We start from the raw sequence: 20443 nt of genomic DNA, 5'->3' as shown, positions 1-20443 counted from the left end.
TTTTGATGTTGTTTGATGTGGTTTGAAGCCTCGACTAAGTTTGTATTGTATTTTGGGACATGTTGTAATAATTGGTTAAGGTCCCGAGGGTCTTGGGTGAATTTCGGAAGGTAAACGGAATGGATTTCGGACAAAGAGGGTTGCTGAAAATTTCTGTTGCAGAAATTTCGCCAGAAATTTCTGGTGCGTGGAGCCAACTTTGGAAGCTTATATCTCGCAATTCATAAGGAATCAGAATATTTTCAAAACCTCAAAGTTGTAATTATTTGATTTTAGTTTCCAGAAAGTTAAATCATTCATTATTTCGATATTTGTACAGAAAGTTATGATGGATTGAATGAAGGCTATTAGAGCAGTTTAGCCAGAATTTTCTGATGCGTGGAACCGACTTTGGAAACTTATATCTCGCAATTCATAAATTATCGGAAAATTTTCAAAACATGAAAGTTGTAGTCGTTTGATTCTAGTTTCGAAAAAGTTAAACTTTTTATTATTTGGATATTTGTACATAAAGTTATGATAGATTGAAGGAAGTCTGGTACAAGCAAGTTCTGGTGGACTTTTAGTGACGGAAAATCGACTTTTTGTGACGGACGGGCAGAAACGTAAGGACCAAAAATGGTCATTTCCTTCATTTCGTTTTGGATTTTTGGAGCACGGGTCTTCGGCAATTTTTGGGCGAATTTCACGGGAAAACATTGGGGTAAATGTTCGTTATCCTATATTGATTATATTTCATGATTCCATACTCATTTACATCATAAATTCGTGAATTTTTGGAAGAAAAATCAAGATTTTTGCAAAATTTTCCAAAAACGAAAATTTAAGATTTGGAGGTCGAGTTATTTTCGGAATTTAGTAAAATTGGTATGGGTGGACTCGTAATTGAATGGGTTATCGGATTTTATAAGTTTCGCCGGATTCCGAGATGTGGGCCCCATAGGCAAATTTTGAGCTAATTTCAGATTTTATTGAAAAATGTAATATTTTCTATGAAATTGATTACTCTAATTTTTGTTGACTGTATCGAATTAATTATGACTAAATACGAATCAATCGGAGTCAAAAAATCGAGGAAAAAGCATAATACTTGGTTAAATTGGAGCAAGTCGAGGTAAGTGACTTGTCTAACCTTGTGTGGGAGAAATTTTTCCTAGGATTGATAATTATAATGTGTGAAAAGTCGTGTACACGAGGTGACGAATGTGTACACAGGGTGTGAAAGATTATGTTTTAAATTGTGTAAATCATTGTTGCGCATTAATTAAATTATTTTATTTTGTTATATTTTTCATAATTGATTTAATATTTATATTTTAAATTTGCTTGACCTTTTCCTGCTAATTGTTTTATCTGTTTAGTTGGAACTTGATTTATTTTATTTTGTGCATTATTTGAAGGTTGATTTTATTTAAAATTAAATATTATTAATATGAAGTATTTGACATTTTTAAACTTGATATTGAAGCAATGTATTAAATATTTTGAAATATTTTTTTCCTGAATTATTTATTCCTGAATATTTTTGTAAGATTTTCGTACTCATTGTGATAGAGTAGTGAGCTCTTTATTGTGAAAAAATATTATTGTTGAATTATTTTGACATGAGTCGTGAGTTCTTTATTGTGGAAAAATATTATTGTTGAATTATTTTGACATGAACCATGAGCTCTTTATTGTGGAAAAATATTATTGTTGAATTATTTTGACATGAGCCGTGAGCTCTTTATTGTGAAAAAATATTGTTGTTGAATTATTTTGGCAAGTTAAATTATTTGAGCACCTGAGATGTAAATTATGATATATTGTGATATTGATACGCATGCGGTGGTATAAGGTCTGGGTATTGAAACGCATGCGGTGAGATAAGGGTGGCTTGATACGCATGGGAAGTAGGGGGAACTACTAGAAGTCATGCGGTGTAATAAGGATGGCTAAAACGCGGGATGCTATTTCGAAAAAAATATTTTCTTTAAAATAAATTGTGAAGGCTCCCGCGGTGAGATAAGAAAATGAAATATTGTGAATTTATTTATGATTTGGGACTACGAAGCGGTACCTCGGGAGTGCCCTTGTTGATATTGATTATGGCCGCAATAGCCTTTGATTATTGTTGTGATTTTCTTAAAGTTGAAAAGAATTTTGTTTTCTTTCCACGAGGTATTTATTTGCCATTATTTGATGTAATTAAATGTGACGTACTACTTGATTCATTTTCATTGTCATTTTATCTTATAATATTGTTTAAACATTTTACCATGCCATTATTTATTCTCCAGTAGGGCCTGACCTGACCTCGTCACTACTTTACTGAAGTTAGGCTTGGCACTTACTGGGTACCGCTGTGGTGTACTCATACTATACTTCTGCACATCTTTTTGTGCAGATCCAGGTACATCTTATCAGACCACGCATCAGTAAACTAGTTGTACGAGGAGACTTCGAGGTATATCTGCCAATGTCCACAGACTCCGGAGTACCCTTCTATCTTACTATGTTGTCTTCCTTATTTGCTTTAGACTCTGATGTATAGATATATAGAGAATAAATTCTTAGAAGCTTGTGACTTATTTCTACCGGGTTTTGGGAGTTGAAATTATTTCAATTGTATTTTATTTATTTTAAATATTTATTATTATTCCGTATTGATAGGCTTACCTAGTCTTAGAGACTAGGTGCCATCATGACATTCTACGGAGGGAATTTGGGGTCGTGACAAGTTGGTATCAGATCACTAGGTTCATAGGTGTCATCAGTCACAAGCAGGTTTAGTAGAGTCTTGCGGATCGGTACGGAGACGTCCGTACTTATCTTCGAGAGGCTATGAAACTGTTAGGAAATATTCACTTCTTTGATTCCTTATCGTGCGACATTGATTTAGCTTGAAACATATATCTTATATTCTTTTGTATCCACTCGTGTATGATATTGCGCACTCGGTATCAGTTGTGCGTCGACGGTTCGTGATGCTGCAGATGGACTACGAGGGAGCTAGAGATGCTCAAACATTGCCTCAACGTGTGGTTCCGACTGAAGATGCAGGCGTATTGAGAGATCACCTAGTGAATCATGTGGGGGGTGCAATGGACGTTGGCGTCTGGTTGATTTATACGAGTTGTGAAGGTTATTATTGTGGATCATCGGATGTTGAGACCTATGACGTCGCGACGAGTGGGGGGACTCCACTATCAGAGGATAAGGTTGGAACTTGCAGTATAGGAACAACTCTAAATTACAGAAGGTATACTCAGCGTGGACGTTAAGGTTGTGGACTCTGGGGTGCTTTGGATGAAGTACAGTTGTTGACGAGATTCTGGACTATGTGGTTTGTGCCAATATTTGTCTGTATGGAGCTCTACTTTTGTGATCGTTGTGTATAAATAGGGGTAAGGGTTACCCCAAAGAAGAATCGAAGAGTATGTTAAGAAATGGGTCAGAACAGTGTTGAATCAGCATAAAAGAAGAAGAAATTGGCCTTGGGAGAGATAATTCTCCACCGGTGTTCGTGGCAAGCCTATTAAGAGGGCAGACCAGCCAATGCAACACTGCCCACTTGGCTCATTTCTCAGAAACGCTTTTGAAAGAGTTTGTTTCCCAAACTCTCCGTAATGCGTGGCGCATAGGGTGTGAATGGTTGTGCCAGGTCACCATGACTGTGTCATAATATGCCATCAGGTTCAATAAGTTAGTCTATCATATTCCTACTTTGCTTCCTACAACCAGAGAGCGAGTCCATAGATTCATTAAAGGACCCAATTATAATCATAAAATTTTATACGACTCGGGAGCTATAGGTTGATACTTCATTTTTGCTAGTAGTAGAAATTGCCAAGCTATTAGAACGTGTTCGGGGTGAGGAAAAAGGAAACTAAGGAGACCAAGATGTCTCGATGTTCTGGGGGATTTAATGCATTTTACTCTGCAAGTATAAATCATTATGGCGGGGTCTCGGGCAGTCGGCTAGCCCAGTCCGCACATCGGATTACTCAGTGTGCTCCAGTAAGTTCGTTTAATGCACCACTGACATGAGTTTCCTACAATGGTTATTCCAGTTATCTGGCATAGACTCAATATGAGCAGCCAAACCCGCAAAGGGGTTGTTATGAATACGGTGATACTAGGCACATCATGAGAAAATTGTCCCAAACTTGGGAGAGACTTATTTCATCAAAGCACTCAGGCTACGTGCCCCATTGCAGTTACTACATCACCCACACGACCAGTTAGGGGTGGAGGACAGACGGGTAGAAGGCGTCCTAGAGGTGGAGACCCAACCGTTGATATATTTGTTTTATGGTATGGCGGAGGTCGCTACATCAGTTGGTGTCGTTATAGGTACTACCTTGATATAATATAAAGGTATAATTTCCTTAACTTGATTCGGTTCTGAGTATCGAGACGAGTCCTCCTATTATGCTCCACTTATGAGTGAGTTTCATAATTATATAATCTACTTATGTGTTTACTCCTGTTGGGAGAGTCCATGGAGATAACTACGCCTATCATTCCATGTTGGTCACTAATAAGACCCGTGAGGCTAAATGTGGCTTTCTGTTACTCATTTCGGTAAGTTTTGATGTAATTTACGGATAATTAATTACAAATTATGAATTATATGCCCTACCGGTGTGGGGTTCATTATATGTTGTGATTTTTCTTAACATAAATTATTTAGAAGAAGCAAATGAAAAGTTTCGATTGGCACGATGTGCATATTACTTGTGATTTAGAACCGAGGATGAGATCCTCATATTTTAATATAAACTGATATGTTTAAACCGGTGCTACGAGCTGCGGTGGAAGTTATATAAGGACGAGATCCTTGTGAGGAAAAAATTATTGTGTTTAAATTCTCCCTTGTGAATTTTAATTTGTACTATAGTACTAATAGGGAGTCATGCCTGTTAGGCTTATTTGAAAATTCTATATGAAATTCTCTGTGCATACTTGCCAATTTTGTGTTGTAATTATTGAGTTTTAACCTAGGAGGTAGGTTCCTGCCCAGGTGACGTTAAATGTGACTCATTAATTTGGCTAAATAATTATGAGGTCTTCATGCCTCGTATCTCATTATTAGTATTGTGAAGGTTTGAAATGAAATTTTTGTTAACATGTAGTTAATTGACCATTTTGTAATTGATTATGAATAACTATTAAGACCAGATTGACCTAGAAGGGTGGTACGTTCATATGGACCGAGGAATGTGAGGAGAGCTTCCAAAAGCTCAAGACAGCTTTGACTACAGCCCCAATGTTGGTATTACCTACAGGTTCATGGTCTTATATTGTGTATTGTGATGCGTCGCATATTGACCTCGGCGCAGTGTTGATACAAGACGGTAAGGTGATTGCCTATGCGTCCAGACAGTTAAAGGTGCATGAGAAGAATTATCCTGTACACAACCTTGAGTTAGAAGCTATTGTTCATGCCTTAGAGATTTGGCGGCATTATTTGTACGGTGTCCATTGCGAGGTCTACACCGATCACCGAAGTCTACAACATCCATTTAAATAGAAGGATCTTAATTTGCGGCAGCGGAGATGGTTGGAGTTGCTTAAGGATTATGATATCACCATTCTCTATCATCCTGGGAAGGCCAATATAGTGGCCGATGCCTTGAGTCGTAAGGCGGCGAGTTTGGGAAGCTTAGTATATTTACTGGTAGCAGAGAGGCCTTTAGCCTTGGATGTTCAGGCCTTGGCCAACCAGTTTGTTAGACTGGATGTTTCCGAGCCGAGCCGAGTTTTGACTTGTGTGGTTTATCGGTCTTCTCTTTATGACCGTATCAGGGAACATCAGTATGATGACCCCCATCTGCTTGTCCAAAAGGACACAGTTCAGTACGGCGATGCCAAGGAAGTCACTATTGGAGATGAAGATGTTGGAGGGCAGAATATGTGTGCCAAATGTAGATGGTTTGCGCGACTTTATTTTTAGGAGGCTCACAGTTCGCGGTACTCTATTCATCCGGGTGCTGCAAAGATGTATCAAGACTAGAGACAACACTATTGGTGGAGGCGGATGAAGAAAGACATAGTGGAATATGTAGCTCGCTACCTAAATTGTCAGCAGGTAACATATGAGCATCAACAACCGGGTGGATTGCTTCAGAAGTTGGAAATTCCAGAATGGAAATGGGAGCGGATCACTATGGATTTCGTTGTTGGGCTCCCACGGACTCGGAAGAAGTTCGATGCAGTTTGGGTGATTGTGGATAGATTGACCAAGTCAGCTCATTTCATTCCTGTGATTACTACTTACTCTTCAGAGCTGCTGGCTCAGGTATATATTCGCGAGATTGTCAGACTTCACGGTATACTGGTATCTATCATCTCTGACCGGGGTACATAGTTTACCTCACGTTTTTGGAGGTTTGTACATTGAGAGTTGGGTACTCGTATGGAGTTGAGTACAACATTTCACCCTCAGACGGGCGGGCAGTCCGAACACACTATTCAGATACTGGAGGATATGCTTCGTGCGTGTGTGATAGATTTTGGGGGTGCTTGGGATTAGTTCTTACCACTTGCGGAGTTTGCTTACAACAATAGTTGTCAGTCAAGCATTCAGATGGCTCCATATGAGGCCTTGTATGGTAGGCGGTGCCGGTCCGCAGTGGGTTGGTTTGAACCGGGCGAGGCTAGGCTAGGCTATTGGGTACAGACTTGGTTCAGGATGCCTTGAAAAAGGTTAAGTTGATTCAAGATTGACTTCCTACAACCCAATCTAGATAGAAGAGTTATGCGAATCGGAAGGTTCATGATATTGCATTCATGGTTGGTGAGAGGGTATTGCTCCGGGTTTCGCCTGTGAAGGGTGTGGTGAGGTTTGGGAAGAAGGGCAAGTTGAGCCCTAGGTATATTGGGCCTTTTGAGATTCTTGAGAGAGTTGGAGAGGTGGCTTTCAAACTTCCACTGCCACCTAGTCTCTCTGCGGTTCATCCGGTATTCCATGTTTTCATGCTTCAAAAATATCACGGCGATCCGTCTCATGTGTTAGACTTCAGTTCGGTTCAGTTGGACAAGGATCTATCTTATATTGATGAACCAGTGGCTATTTTGGATAGGCAGGTTCGAAAGTTGAGATCAAAGCACATTGTTTCCGTGAAGGTTCAGTGGAGGGGCCATCCGGTCGAAGTGGCGACTTGGGAGATCGAGCATGATATGTGCAGCTGTTATCCACACTTATTCACCAACTCAGGTACTTTTTCTAACTCCGTTCGAAGACGAACATTTGTTTTAGAGGTGGAGAATGTGATGACCCAAAATGTCATCTTTAAATTTAATAATTAATTTTATATTCTAAGACCTCAAAAAGTACTATTTATCATTCCTCGCCTTGCGTGCGCAGTCTGTAAAATTTTTCGGAAAGTTTTCAGGTGAAAAATGGATTAAAATGTGAATTAGAACTTTAAAACTCAACTAAGTTGACTTTGGTCAACATTTTGAGCAAACGGACTCGGATCAGTATTTTGATAGTTCCGATAGGTCCGTATCGTGATTTGGGACTTAGGCGTATGCCCGGAACTAAATTCCGAGGTCACTAGCCCGAGATATGGAATTTTGATGAAAACTTAAAAGTTTAAGTTCAAATAGTGACTGGATGTCAAATTATGTGCAAACGACACCAGAAAAGAATTTTGATGATTCCAACAGCTCCGTACGGTTATTTTGGACTTAGGAGCGTGATCTGAATTTTATTTGAAAGTCTGTAGTGAAATTAGGTTTGAAATGCCAAAAGTTAAATTTTTGGAAAGTTTGACCGGGGGGTTGACTTTTTGATATCGAGGTCGGAATCCGATTCTGGAAATTGGAATAGGTATGTTAGGTCATTTATGACTTGTGTGCAAAATTTAAAGTCATTCCGAATTGATTTGTTATGTTTCGGCACAAGATATAGAATTTGAAAGTTCAAAGTTCATAGATTTTGATTTGAGGTGCGATTCATCGTTTTGATGTTGTTTGATGTGGTTTGAAGCCTCGACTAAGTTCGTATTGTATTTTGGGATATGTTGGAATAATTGGTTATGGTCCCGAGGGTCTCGGGTGGATTTCGGAAGGTAAACGGAATGGATGTCAGACAAAGAGGGTTGCTGAAAATTTCTTTTGCAGAAATTTCGCGTGGAGCCAACTTTGAAAGCTTATATCTCGAAATGCATAAGGAATCAGAAAATTGACAAAACATTAAAGTTGTAGTAGTTTGATTCTAGTTTCCAGAAAGTTAGATTATGCATTATTTGGACATTCGTACAGAAATTTATGATGGATTGAATGAAGGATAGTAGAGCAGTTTCGTCAGAAATTTCTGATGCGTGGAGCCGATTTTGGAAGCTTATATCTCGCAATTCATAAGGAATCGGAAAATTTTCAAAACAGGAAAGTTGTAGTCGTTTGATTCTAGTTTCCAGAAAGTTAAATCATTTATTATTTGGACATTTGTACATATGGTTATGATCGATTGAAGGAAGGCTGGTACGAGCAAGTTTTGGTAGACTTTTAGTGACGGAAAATGAATTTTTAGTGACGGATGGGCAGAAACTTAAGGATCTAAAATGGTCATTTCTTTCATTTCGTTTTGAATTTTTGGAACACGGTTCTTGGATAATTTTTGGGCGATTTTTACGGAAAAATATTGGGGTAAATATTCCTTATCCTATGTTAATTATATTTCATGATTCCATACTCATTTACATCATAAATCCGTGAATTTATGGAAGAAAAATCAAGATTTTTGCAAAATCTTCCAAAATTGAAAATTCAAGATTTGGAGGTCGAGTTGTTATCGGAATTTGGTAAAATTAGTATGGATGGACTCGTAATTTAATGGGTTATCGGATTTTGTATGTTTCGCCGGATTCCGAGATGTGGGCCCCACGGGCAAATTTTTGAGTTAATTTTGGATTTTATTGAAAAATATAATATTTTCTTATGAAATTGATTACTATAATTTTTGTTGACTGTATCGAATTAATTATGACTAGATACGAGTCGATCGGGGTCGGAAAATCGAGAAAAAAGCATAATACTTGGTTAAATTGGAGCAAGTCGAGGTAAGTGACTTGTCTAACCTTGTATGGGGGAAATTTCCCCTAGGATTGATAATTGTAATGTGTGGAAACTCATGTACACGAGGTGACGAGTGTGTACACGGGCTAAATGTAAAAGATTATATTTTTAATTGTGTAGATCATTGTTGCGCATTAATTAAATTATTTTATTTTGTTATATTCTTCATTATAGATTTAATGTTTATATTTTAAATTTGCTTGACCTTTTCCTGCTAATTATTTTATCTGTTTAGTTGGAACTTGGTTTCTTTTATTCTGTGCATTATTTTAAGGTTGATTTTCTTTAAATTAAATATTATTAATATGAAGTATTTGACATTTTTAAACTTGATATTGAAGCAACGTATTAAAGATTTTGAAATATAATTTTTCTGAATTATTTACTCCTGAATATTTTTATAAGATTTTCGTACTCATTGTGATGGAGCAGTGAGCTCTTTATTGTGAAAAATATTATTGTTGAATTATTTTGAAATGAGCCGTGAGCTCTTTATTGTGGAAAAATATTATTGTTGAATTATTTTGACATGAGCCGTGAGCTCTTTATTGTGAAAACATATTATTGTTGAATTATTTTGACATGAGCCGTGAGCTCTTTATTGTAGAAAAATATTGTTGTTGAATTATTTTGGCAAGTTAAATTATTTGAGCACATGAGGTGCACATTGTGATATTGATACGCATGCAGTGGTATAAGGTCTAGGTATTGAAACGCATGCGGTGAGATAAGGGTGGCTTGATACGCGTGGCTAGTAGGGAGAACTACTAGAAGTCATAGGGTGTGATAAGGATGGCTAAAACGCGAGATGCTATTTCGGGAAAAATATTTTCTTTAAAATAAATTGCGAAGGCTCCCGCGGTGAGATAGGAAAATGAAATATTGTGAATTTATTTATGATTTGTGACTACGAGGTGGTACCTCGGGAGTGCCCTTGTTGATATTGATTTATGGCCGGAGTTGCCTTTGATTATTGTTGTGATTTTCTTAAAGTCGAAAAGAATTCTGTTTTGTTTCCACTAGGTATTTATTTGCCATTATTTGATGTAATTAAATGTGACATACTACTTGATTCATTTCCATTGTCATTTTATCTTATAATATTATTTAAATATTTCACCATGCCATTATTTATTCTCCAGTAGGGCCTGACCTGACCTCGTCACTACTCTACCGAGGTTAGGCTTGACACTTACTGGGTACCGCTGTGGTATACTCATACTACGCTTCTGCACATCTTTTTGTGCAGATCCATGTACATCTTATCAGACCACGCATCAGTAAACTAGTTGTACGAAGAGATTTCGAGGTATATCTACCAGGGTCCGCAGACTCCAAAGTCCTATTCTATCTTACTATGTTGTCTTCCTTATTTGCTTTAAACTCTGATGTATAGAGACATAGAAAATAAATTCTAATAAGCTTGTGACTTATTTCTACCAGGTTTTGGGAGTTGAAATTATTTGAATTGTAATTTATTTATTACAAATATTTATTATTATTACGCATTGATATGCTTACCTAGTGTTAGAGACTAGGTGTCATCACGACAACCTACAGAGGGAATTTGGGGTCGTAACATAATGAGTGACAAGTTTTGGAGGGGTTTAAGGTATTTTGCCCATTAGGAAACATGACATACAGCATTATACGAACTGCTATGCTATTGCTGAACCTCTCTTTTGTTTCTTATTTTCACAACTTGAAATAAATATTATTTAAATGGAAAATGTTTGACAAAACTTATAAAATCCAGTTTGAGAAAGAATGTCTTTTCATAGCTAGATCCCAATGTTATTTTAATTACTTGCCCACTTATTTTTGGAAAATGACTGAAACCGAAAAATTCATCAATACTTCATTAAACTCAGCATCACACATGGTCCGTTGTTCCAGGTCTTCTCAAAGAAAGCGTAGAAACTCTACTTTGTTTTTCAAATTTGTTTCTGGTTCTTTGTTTAGCTCAGTTTACCAGACCTTTAACCTAACTCTTTATTATTAACAAAAATTAAAAAATAGTAAATCTGGAAATCAATCAGTGGATAACAATTTTTTTAATGGCACTCATGACAGAGTTAACCGAACATCTATTTAGCAAAGATAATACATAATACCCATTAGGGTTGTCCACTTTACCAGTTGCACCCTCGTATTTTGCATGTGTCCAGGACCTCCTGGCTTTGTTTGAATATAATAAATGTCATCTTTCGTGATTAATACCAGTTTCAGCTAAAATGATATATGACACACACAAATCATAGTTTGACACATATTTTTTATACCATATAATTTCTTTTCATTTATTATTTATTTTATCTTTCTTTTATTTTGTTTTTTATTTTCTTCATCTCCCAACCACCCCTCGAAGTCTCGTTCTTCGTCCCAGCAGCTCCCTAGCTCCCTTCCCCTAACTGATTATTTCTTCTGTTTGGTTTTTTAATTTCAAATTTCTCTATTTATGTCTTCTTCTTCTTTTTTTCCTGTTCCATCCCACCTCTATGCCCTTTTCTTCATTTTCCTTTTTATATTAAATATTCTTCATTATTTAATGTGTCGCGGAAATCACCATTTTTTCCGATGAAAAATATTGTTTGAAAACAAATACGAAAAAAATGAAGAAAAAGAAAAAGAAAAAAAGAGAAAAAATGTATTACATATGATTTTTAGGATGGAGTGGAAGGATTTTTTAACAAAAAACGCAAAAGTAGGAAACTCCGGCGAGATAGTCACCCAAAAGTAGGTCCGCAGTGGGTTGGTTTGAACCGGGCAAGGCTAGGTTATTGGGTACAGACTTGGTTCAGGATGCCTTGGAAAAGGTTAAGTTGATTCAAGATTGACTTCCTACAGCCCAATCTAGATAGAAGAGTTATGCGAATCGGAAGGTTCATGATGTTGCATTCATGGTTGGTGAGAGGGTATTGCTCCGGATTTCGCCTGTGAAGGGTGTGATGAGGTTTGGGAAGAAGGGCAAGTTGAGCCCTAGGTATATTGGGCCTTTTGAGATTCTTGAGAGAGTTGGAGAGGTGGCTTTCAAACTTCCACTGCCACCTAGTCTCTCTGCGGTTCATCCGGTATTCCATGTGTTCCATGCTTCGAAAATATCACGGCGATCCGTCTCATGTGTTAGACTTCAGTTCGGTTCAGTTGGACAAGGATCTATCTTATATTGAGGAACCAGTGGCTATTTTGGATAGGCAGGTTCGAAAGTTGAGATCAAAGCACATTGTTTCCGTGAAGGTTCAGTGGAGGGGCCATCCGGTCGAAGTGGCGACTTGGGAGACCGAGCATGATATGTGCAGCTGTTATCCACACTTATTCACCAACTCAGGTACTTTTTCTAACTCCGTTCGAAGACGAACGTTTGTTTTAGAGGTGGAGAATGTGATGACCCAAAATGTCATCTTTAAATTTAATAATTAATTTTATATTCTAAGACCTCAAAAAGTACTATTTATCATTCCTCGCCTTGCGTGCGCAGGCCGTAAAATTTTTCGGGAAGTTTTTGGAATTAGGCTTGAAATGCCAAAAGTTAAATTTTTGGGAAGTTTGACCGGGGGAGGGTTGACTTTTTGATATCGAGGCCGGAATCCGATTTTGGAAATTGGAATAGGCCTGTTAGGTCATTTATGACTTGTGTGCAAAATTTGAAGTTATTCCGAATTGATTTGATGTATTTCGGCACAAGTTATAGAATTTGAAAGTTCAAAGTTCATAGATTTTGATTTGAGGTGCGATTTGTCGTTTTTATGTTGTTTGATGTGGTTTGAAACCTCGACTAAGTTCATATTGTATTTTGGGACATGTTAGAATAATTGGTTAAGGTCCCGAGGATCTCGGGTGGATTTCGGAAGGATTTTTTAACAAAAAACGCAAAGGTAGATAACTCCGGCGAGATAGTCATCCTAAAAATGGAAATTGTCTTTTTTTATTCCAAATCTGAAATCTCTTTCTCAGTTTTATATGTCCTTGCTTGACATTTTCTTTCATTGGATTATTGCTAATTTGCTCGTCTTTAGCATTGACTTTTCTTTTTTAGTTAACATGGCTTCTTAGTTCAGGCTTTAACTGTTGGGTATTCTTTTGTTAACAGAGAAGAAAGGTGAAGTGAAGAAATAAAAGAAAAAAGAAAAGAAAAAGTAAAAGGACATTAATAAAAGAAGTAAAAATTATAAAATAAACAGAGTTGGGGAGCTTTTTTTAAATTATTTTCACGCACTAAGATTTCGTGAGAAACAATTCAGATGCCACGTGCGCTCAAAAGGTGATACTTATACCATTTCGAACAAAGACAATAGGGTCATAAGTCATCCGCAAAGTTTGAAGGTGCAACTGATAAAGTGAGACAACCCCAATAGGTAATCCTGACTTCTTAGGGGTAGTTTGGTAGTGGAATAAGGGATAATAATCATAGGATAAAATATAAAATTATTTTATCTCGTATTTGGTAAATGGTGAGATTATCTATCCTATATAAAAGCAAAGATAGCTAATCCCAGATATTCTTGTCTATCACATCCCTTAGGAACGCAGAATACCTAAAAAATAGGGATTATTAATTACAACCGTAAATTATTTGTGGTCTTAATTACCCCCTCAACTTGGCCTTTTGAGAGCCACTACCCCCTGGATGCTGATGTGGCAAAGAGTATGGGTGCACTCTCTTTTAAGCGCGTAAGAGTGAAGAAAAATTGAAAAATCAGCTTCCAAATAGGTTATTTTTTAACATTTAATTATCATATAATCATATATAATGATTTATTTGTTACAACTATGTATATCTTCTTGCTTCATCTTAACATACAATGTGGACTTTATTCTAACTTTTATTATTTTTAATTTCTTCTAAAATATAATGTCTAGTTGTTCCTGCTGCATATTTCATTTTTTGTTTTTGGCCAAATTTGTAAAACGTTTGGTAGGAACTCCATCATTTTAGCCAAATAATTTTTTTTTTAGCAAAAATAATGGAGTACGAGTTGTGTATATTTCCTATTTTTTTCTTTATATATAATGTCTATTTATTTTAATTTTATATTTTTATTTACAAGTCAAACCAATAAAAAAAATTGGTCATAGCTCAATTATTTTTTACCAAATAAAAGAAATATAGCCAAAATAATGAACTTGCAATTGTATAATTTTGTATTTCTTCTTTTGATGCAATAACTATTTATTTTAACTGTGTATTTTTACCTTTTCAGGTAAAATCTATAAAAAAAAAATATTTTTAGAGCATCATAACCAAAACTTTATTATTTTTAGCCAAATAAAAAAATTTGCCTAAATAATGGAGTTCTATCCAAGTTTTATTATAAATTTTATTCGAAAAATATTATCTAAAAAGGTAACATACTTAAAAAAGTAAAAATATATTTTTTTTTCAAAAAAATGCTACATAGACAGAAAAATCCACGTGGCAGGCGAGTGCATGCCACTTTCCTGGGATTAGATCGTCCAAGAGTGTAACATCTATCGAATAACCAAGTATAGGGGGGTAATTAAAATCATAGATAGTTCAAGGATATAACCAATAATGCATGCCCATTATACTAAGGTATACAACATTATACTAAGGTATACAACATTATACTAACTGGTATGCTATTGCTGAACCTCTCTTTTGTTTCTTATTTTCACAACTTGAAATAAATTCTATTTAAATGGAACATGTTTGACAAATTTGTTTCTGGTTCTTTGTTTAGCTCAGTTTACCGGACCTTTAACCTAACTCTTTGTTATTAACAAAAAGTAAAAAATAGTAAATATGGAAATCAATCAGTGGATAACAATTTTTTTAATGACACTCATCACAGAGTAAACGAAACATCTATTTAGCAAAGATAATACATAGTACCTATTAGGTTGTCTCACTTTATCAGTTGCACCGTCGTATTTTGCACGGGTCCAGGACTTCCTAGTTTTGTTTGAATATAATAAATGTCATCTTTCGTGATTAATATCAGTTTCAGCTAAAATGGTATATGACACACACAAATCATATTTTGACACGTGTTTTTTATACCATATAATTTCTTTTCATTTATTATTTATTTTATCTTCCTTTTATTTTCTTTTTTATTTTCTTCATCTCCCAACCACCCCTCGAAGTCTCGTTCTTCGTCCCAGCAGCTCCCTAGCTCCCTTCCCCTAACCGATTATTTCTTCTGTTTGGTTTTTTAATTTCAAATTTCTCTATTTATGACTTCTTCTTCTTTTTTTCCTGTTCCATCCCACCTCTATGCCCTTTTCTTAATTTTCCTTTTTATATTAAATATTCTCCAGTTTTTAATGTGTCGCGGAAATCACCATTTTTTCCGGTGAGAAATATTGTTTGAAAAAAAATAAGAAAAAAATGATGAAAAAGAAAAAGAAAAGAAGAGAAAAAATGTATTACGTATGATTTTTAGGATGGAATGGAAGGATTTTTTAACAAAAAACGCAAAGGTAGAAAACTCTAACGAGATACTCATTGGAAAAATGGCAATTGTCATTTTTATTCCAAATCTGAAATCTCTTTCTCAGTTTTATATGTCCTGCTTGACATTTTCTTTCATTGGATTATTGCTAATTTGCTGGTCTTTAGCATTGAGTTTTCTTTTTTAGTTAACATGTCTTCTTACTTCAGGCTTTAATTGCTGGGTATTATTTTGTTAACTGAGAAGAAAGGTGAAGTGAAGAAATAGAAGAAAAAAGAAAAGAAAAAGTAAAAGGACATTAATTAAAGATGTAAAAATGATAAAATAAACAGATTTGGGGCGCTTTTTTTTAATTATTTTCACGCGCTAAGATTTCATGAAAAATAATGCAAATGCCACGTGCGCTCAAAAGGTTGTACTGATACCATTTCGAACAAAGACAATAGGGTCATAAGACATTCGCAAAGTTTGAGGGTGCAACTGGTAAAGTGAGACAACCCAATAGGTAATCCTAACTTCTTACGGGTTGTTTGGTGGTGGAATAAGGGATAACAATCATAGGATAAAATATAAAATTAGTTTATCTCGTATTTGGTAAATGGTGAGATTATCTCGTCTTTATCATTGAGTTTTCTTTTTTAGTAAACTTGGCTTCTTAGTTCAGGCTTTAATTGTTGGGTATTCTTTTGCTAATTGAGAAAAAAGGTGAAGTGAAGAAATAGAAGAAAAAAGAAAAGAAAAAGTAAAAGCACATTAATAAAAGAAGTAAAAATGATAAAATAAACGGATTTGGGGAGCTTTTTTTTAATATTATTTTCACGTGTTAAGATTTCGTGAAAAACAATTTCAGATGCCCCGTGCGCTCAAAAGATGATACTTATACCATTTCGAACAAAGAAAATAGAGTTATAAGATATCCGTAAAATTTGGGGGTGCAGCTGATAAAGTGAGACAACCCCAATAGATAATTACATATTATCCCTAGAACAGCGAACACATAAAAATTAATCACCGCTCTAAATGGGTGGGATCAAATTTCCATGAAGTTGATGTGAAGATGCAATTCAAGTACTACACGAGTTGACATTTTTGAATGACCACAAATTTGTAGACTCTTAAGATGTCGTGGAAAACAACAAAGCTCATTGAGTTCATGTTGACTAATTAGTCACACACACTGCTGAAATATCTTCTTTTAATACAATGACTATTTATTTCAATTGTGTATTTTTATTATTTTGATAAAATCTATAACAAAATATATTTTTAGAGCACCATAACTAAAACTTTATTTTAACTGTCATTTATGACTTGCGTGCAAAATTTAAAGTTATTCCGGATTGATTTGATGTATTTCGCCACAAGATATAGAATTTGAAAGTTCATAGTTCATTAGGCTTGAATTGGGGCATGGTTCATGATTTTAGCGTTGTTTGATATTATTCAAGGTTTCGACTAAGTTCGTATGATGTTTTAGGACTTATTGGTATATTTGGTTGAGGTCCCGAGGGGCTCGGATGAGTTTCGGGGTAGTTTCGGATAATTTTTAGGCCATTCTTAGTTGCTGGTCTTTGTCCACAGAGATATGCATCGCGATCGCGGACAAATGGTTGCGGTCGCGAAGAGCAATTTTGCTGTTTGGGCACTGTGAATCGCGATCGCGGAAGCCTTTTCACGATCACGTAGATGAAAATCCTGTTGCACTAACCCGACTTTGGAAGCTTATATCTTGTAATCTATAAGGAATTTGGGGATGATCTAAAAATGAAATTTGTAGCCCTTCATGTTTAGTTTTCAGAAATGTGAACCAATTTTCATTTGGATTTATGTACCAAAAGTTATGGTAGATAAACTATAAGCTATCCGGGAAGATTTTAGAAATTTCTGTTGCATAGGGCTGACTTTAGAAGCTTATATCTCAAATTCTATAAAGAATTGAGAGATGAGAAACAAATGAAAGTTATAGCTCTTGTTGTCTGGTTTTCAGAAAGTTAAACCATTTATAATTTGGAGTTTTGTACAAAATATTATGACTATTAAACTGGAGGCTGTTGGGAAGATGTTGGGGAGTTTGTTCTTCGCGATCGCGATTGGTTTTCCGCGATCGCGAAAAGCAATTTTGGGGCTCAAAATTTTTGTGCTTCACAATCGCAAAGCATTTTTCGTGATCGCGAAGGTAAATACCTGTGCAGTAGCTATATTTTGAAGTTTCAGCCATTTTTAACATATTTGAAGCTATGAAGCTCGGATTGAAGCGATTTTTGAGGCGATTTAGAAATCAAGATTTTTGCAAAACTTTCCAAAAACGAAAATTTAAGATTTGGAGGTCGAGTTGTTATCGGAATTTGATAAAATTGGTATGGTTGAACTCGTATCGGAATTGGTGTTCGAATTTTGTAACTTTTATCGGGTTCCGAGGTGTGGTCCCCACAGACGATTTTTGAGCTAAAATTTCGGATATTTATGGAAAATTAGCATTTTCTTATGTAATTAATTCCAATAAATTTTATTGACCGAAACGAATTAATTGTGACTAGATTCAAGATATTCAGAGGCCGATTTACAAGGCAAGGGCATAGCAGAGTAAAGAATTTCACACATTGAGGTAAGTAACAGTTTTAAATCTGGACCTGAGGGTATGAAACTCCGGATTTTGGTATCATGTGATTATTTTGGAGGTGACGCACATGCTAGGTGACCGGCGTGTGGGCGTGCACCGAAGGAATTATTACTTGGTCCGTCCCGGGAAACTGTAAAGTTGAATAATTTGTTGTTAGATATATGCTCTCTATGTGTTGATAAAATTTTACTATAAATCATGTTAGAAATCATGCTTAGGCTATGTGATAGTAATGTTGGGACCCACAGAGGTCGCGTACTTGTTGAATTGCCTGCTAAATGCTATATGTACTCAGTCTCAGCTTTTACTTGCACATTTTATCTCAGTTTGTGTTATTATTATTGATACATCATATCATTGTTGTTTGGGCTGATTTCATGATTATTAAGAACCCGAGAGACTGGAGAGATTTCTGACTGAGTGAGGCCGAGGGCCTGATTGTGAGATATTGATACTATAGCACGTGAGTTGGCCGTGCGAATCCTTATATTATACTATAGCACGTGAGTTGACCGTACAGCACGTGAGTTGGCCGTGCGGATCCAGATATTTATATTATGGCACGTGAGTTGTCCGTGCAGATTATAGCGCTTGGGCTGTAGGATCCCCTCCGGAGTCTGTACACCCCTAGTGAGCGCGGGTATCCATGGAGAGTGAGTGATGAGGGCTGGGAGCCCAGTGAGTAATTGTTGTCCTCAGAGATTGTACTTGATTTCCATTTGTTGTTCCACTTAATTACTATGTATCATTGTGGTGAAATCTCTGAAAGACTTTTATATACAGATTACATGAATATGAACTGTATAAAAATTGATTTGACATTAAACTGTCAGATTTGATAGCATGTCTATTCTTTGCTGGAATTACTGTAAATGAACCATAACTGTGTAGCTCATTACTATCTTGAGTTTCTTATTTATTATTATTAATTGCTGAGTTGATTGTACTCATACTACATACTGCACTTCGTGTGCAGATTCAGGTGTTCCCGGACATAGCGGGTATTGATCCTTTCACGCAGTTGATTTTCAGGAGATTTTGAGGTAGCTGCCGTGTTCCGCAGAACTTGTCTCTCCTTCTCTATCTCCTTATTTATTGTATTTGGTCTCAGACTATTATAGACCGTATTTTTCAGACTTGTATTTAGATTAGATGCTCATTACTAAGTGACACCGGGTTTTGGGAGTGATATATTTGAAATTTTGAGATTTCTTCCGGTGAATTTAATTATTTTGTTTTCAAACTTGAAATAAATTATGGTCTATTGAGATTTTCGGTTTGCCTAGTATTGACATAGGCGTCATCACGACGGGTGAGATTTTGGGTCGTGACAATTATACAAACTGCTATGCTATTGCTAAACCTCTCTTTTGTTTCTTATTTTCACAACTTGAAATAAATTTTATTTAAATGGAAAATGTTTGACAAAACTTATAAAATCCCGTTTGATAAAGAATGTCTTTTCATAGCTAGATCCCAATGTTATTTTAATTACTTGCCCACTTATTTTAAACTCAGCATCACGCATGGTCCGTTGTTCCAAGTCTTCTCAAAGAAAGCGCAGAAACTCCACTTTGTTTTTCTTTCTTCCTTTGTCTGGTTTTTCAAATTTGTTTGTGGTTCTTTGTTTAGCTCAGTTTACCAAACCTTTAACCTAACTCTTTGTTATTAACAAAAAGTAAAAAATAGTAAATATGGAAATCAATCAGTGGATAACAATTTTTTTAATGGCACTCATGACAGAGTAACCGGAACATCTATTTAGCAAAGATAATACATAATACGCATTAGGGTTGGCCCATTTTACCAGTTGCACCCTCGTATTTTGCATGGGTCCAAGACCCCCCGACTTTGTTTTAATATAATAAATGTCATCTTCCGTGATTAATACCAGTTTCAGATAAAATAGTATATGACACACACAAATCATATTTTGACACGTGTATTTTATACCATATAATTTCTTTTCATTTATTATTTATTATATCATCCTTTTATTTTAATTTTTATTTTCTTCATCTCCCAACCACTCCCCGAAGTCTCGTTCTTCGTCCCAGCAGCTCCCTAGCTCCCTTCCCCTAACTGATTATTTCTTCTGTTTGGTTTTTTAATTTCAAATTTCTCTATTTATGTCTTCTTCTTCTTTTTTTCCTGTTCCATCCCACCTCTATGCCCTTTTCTTCATTTTCCTTTTTATATTAAATATTCTCCATTATTTAATGTGTCGCAGAAATCACCATTTTTTTCGGTGAGAAATATTTTTTGAAAAAAAATAAGAACAAATGAAGACAAAGAAAAAGAAAAGAAGAGAAAAAATGTATTACATATGATTTTTAGGATG

General features: G+C 35.8%; 1 long non-coding RNA gene across 1 annotated transcript; it reads left to right on the top strand.

The window, feature by feature from the left end:
* Nucleotides 1-11332: 11332 nt before the first annotated feature.
* Nucleotides 11333-19376, top strand: LOC138896460 (uncharacterized). Its single transcript, XR_011409621.1, has 3 exons — nucleotides 11333-12394; nucleotides 18020-18087; nucleotides 19079-19376. It is a non-coding gene; the product is annotated as an uncharacterized lncRNA (long non-coding RNA).
* The last annotated feature ends 1067 nt before the right edge of the window (nucleotides 19377-20443 follow it).

Source organism: Nicotiana tomentosiformis, chromosome 7 (assembly GCF_000390325.3).
Source record: "Nicotiana tomentosiformis chromosome 7, ASM39032v3, whole genome shotgun sequence".
Lineage (NCBI taxonomy): Eukaryota > Viridiplantae > Streptophyta > Magnoliopsida > Solanales > Solanaceae > Nicotiana > Nicotiana tomentosiformis.
Note: the sequence above shows the minus strand (reverse complement) of the source record. Positions and strands in the feature narration are given on the sequence as shown.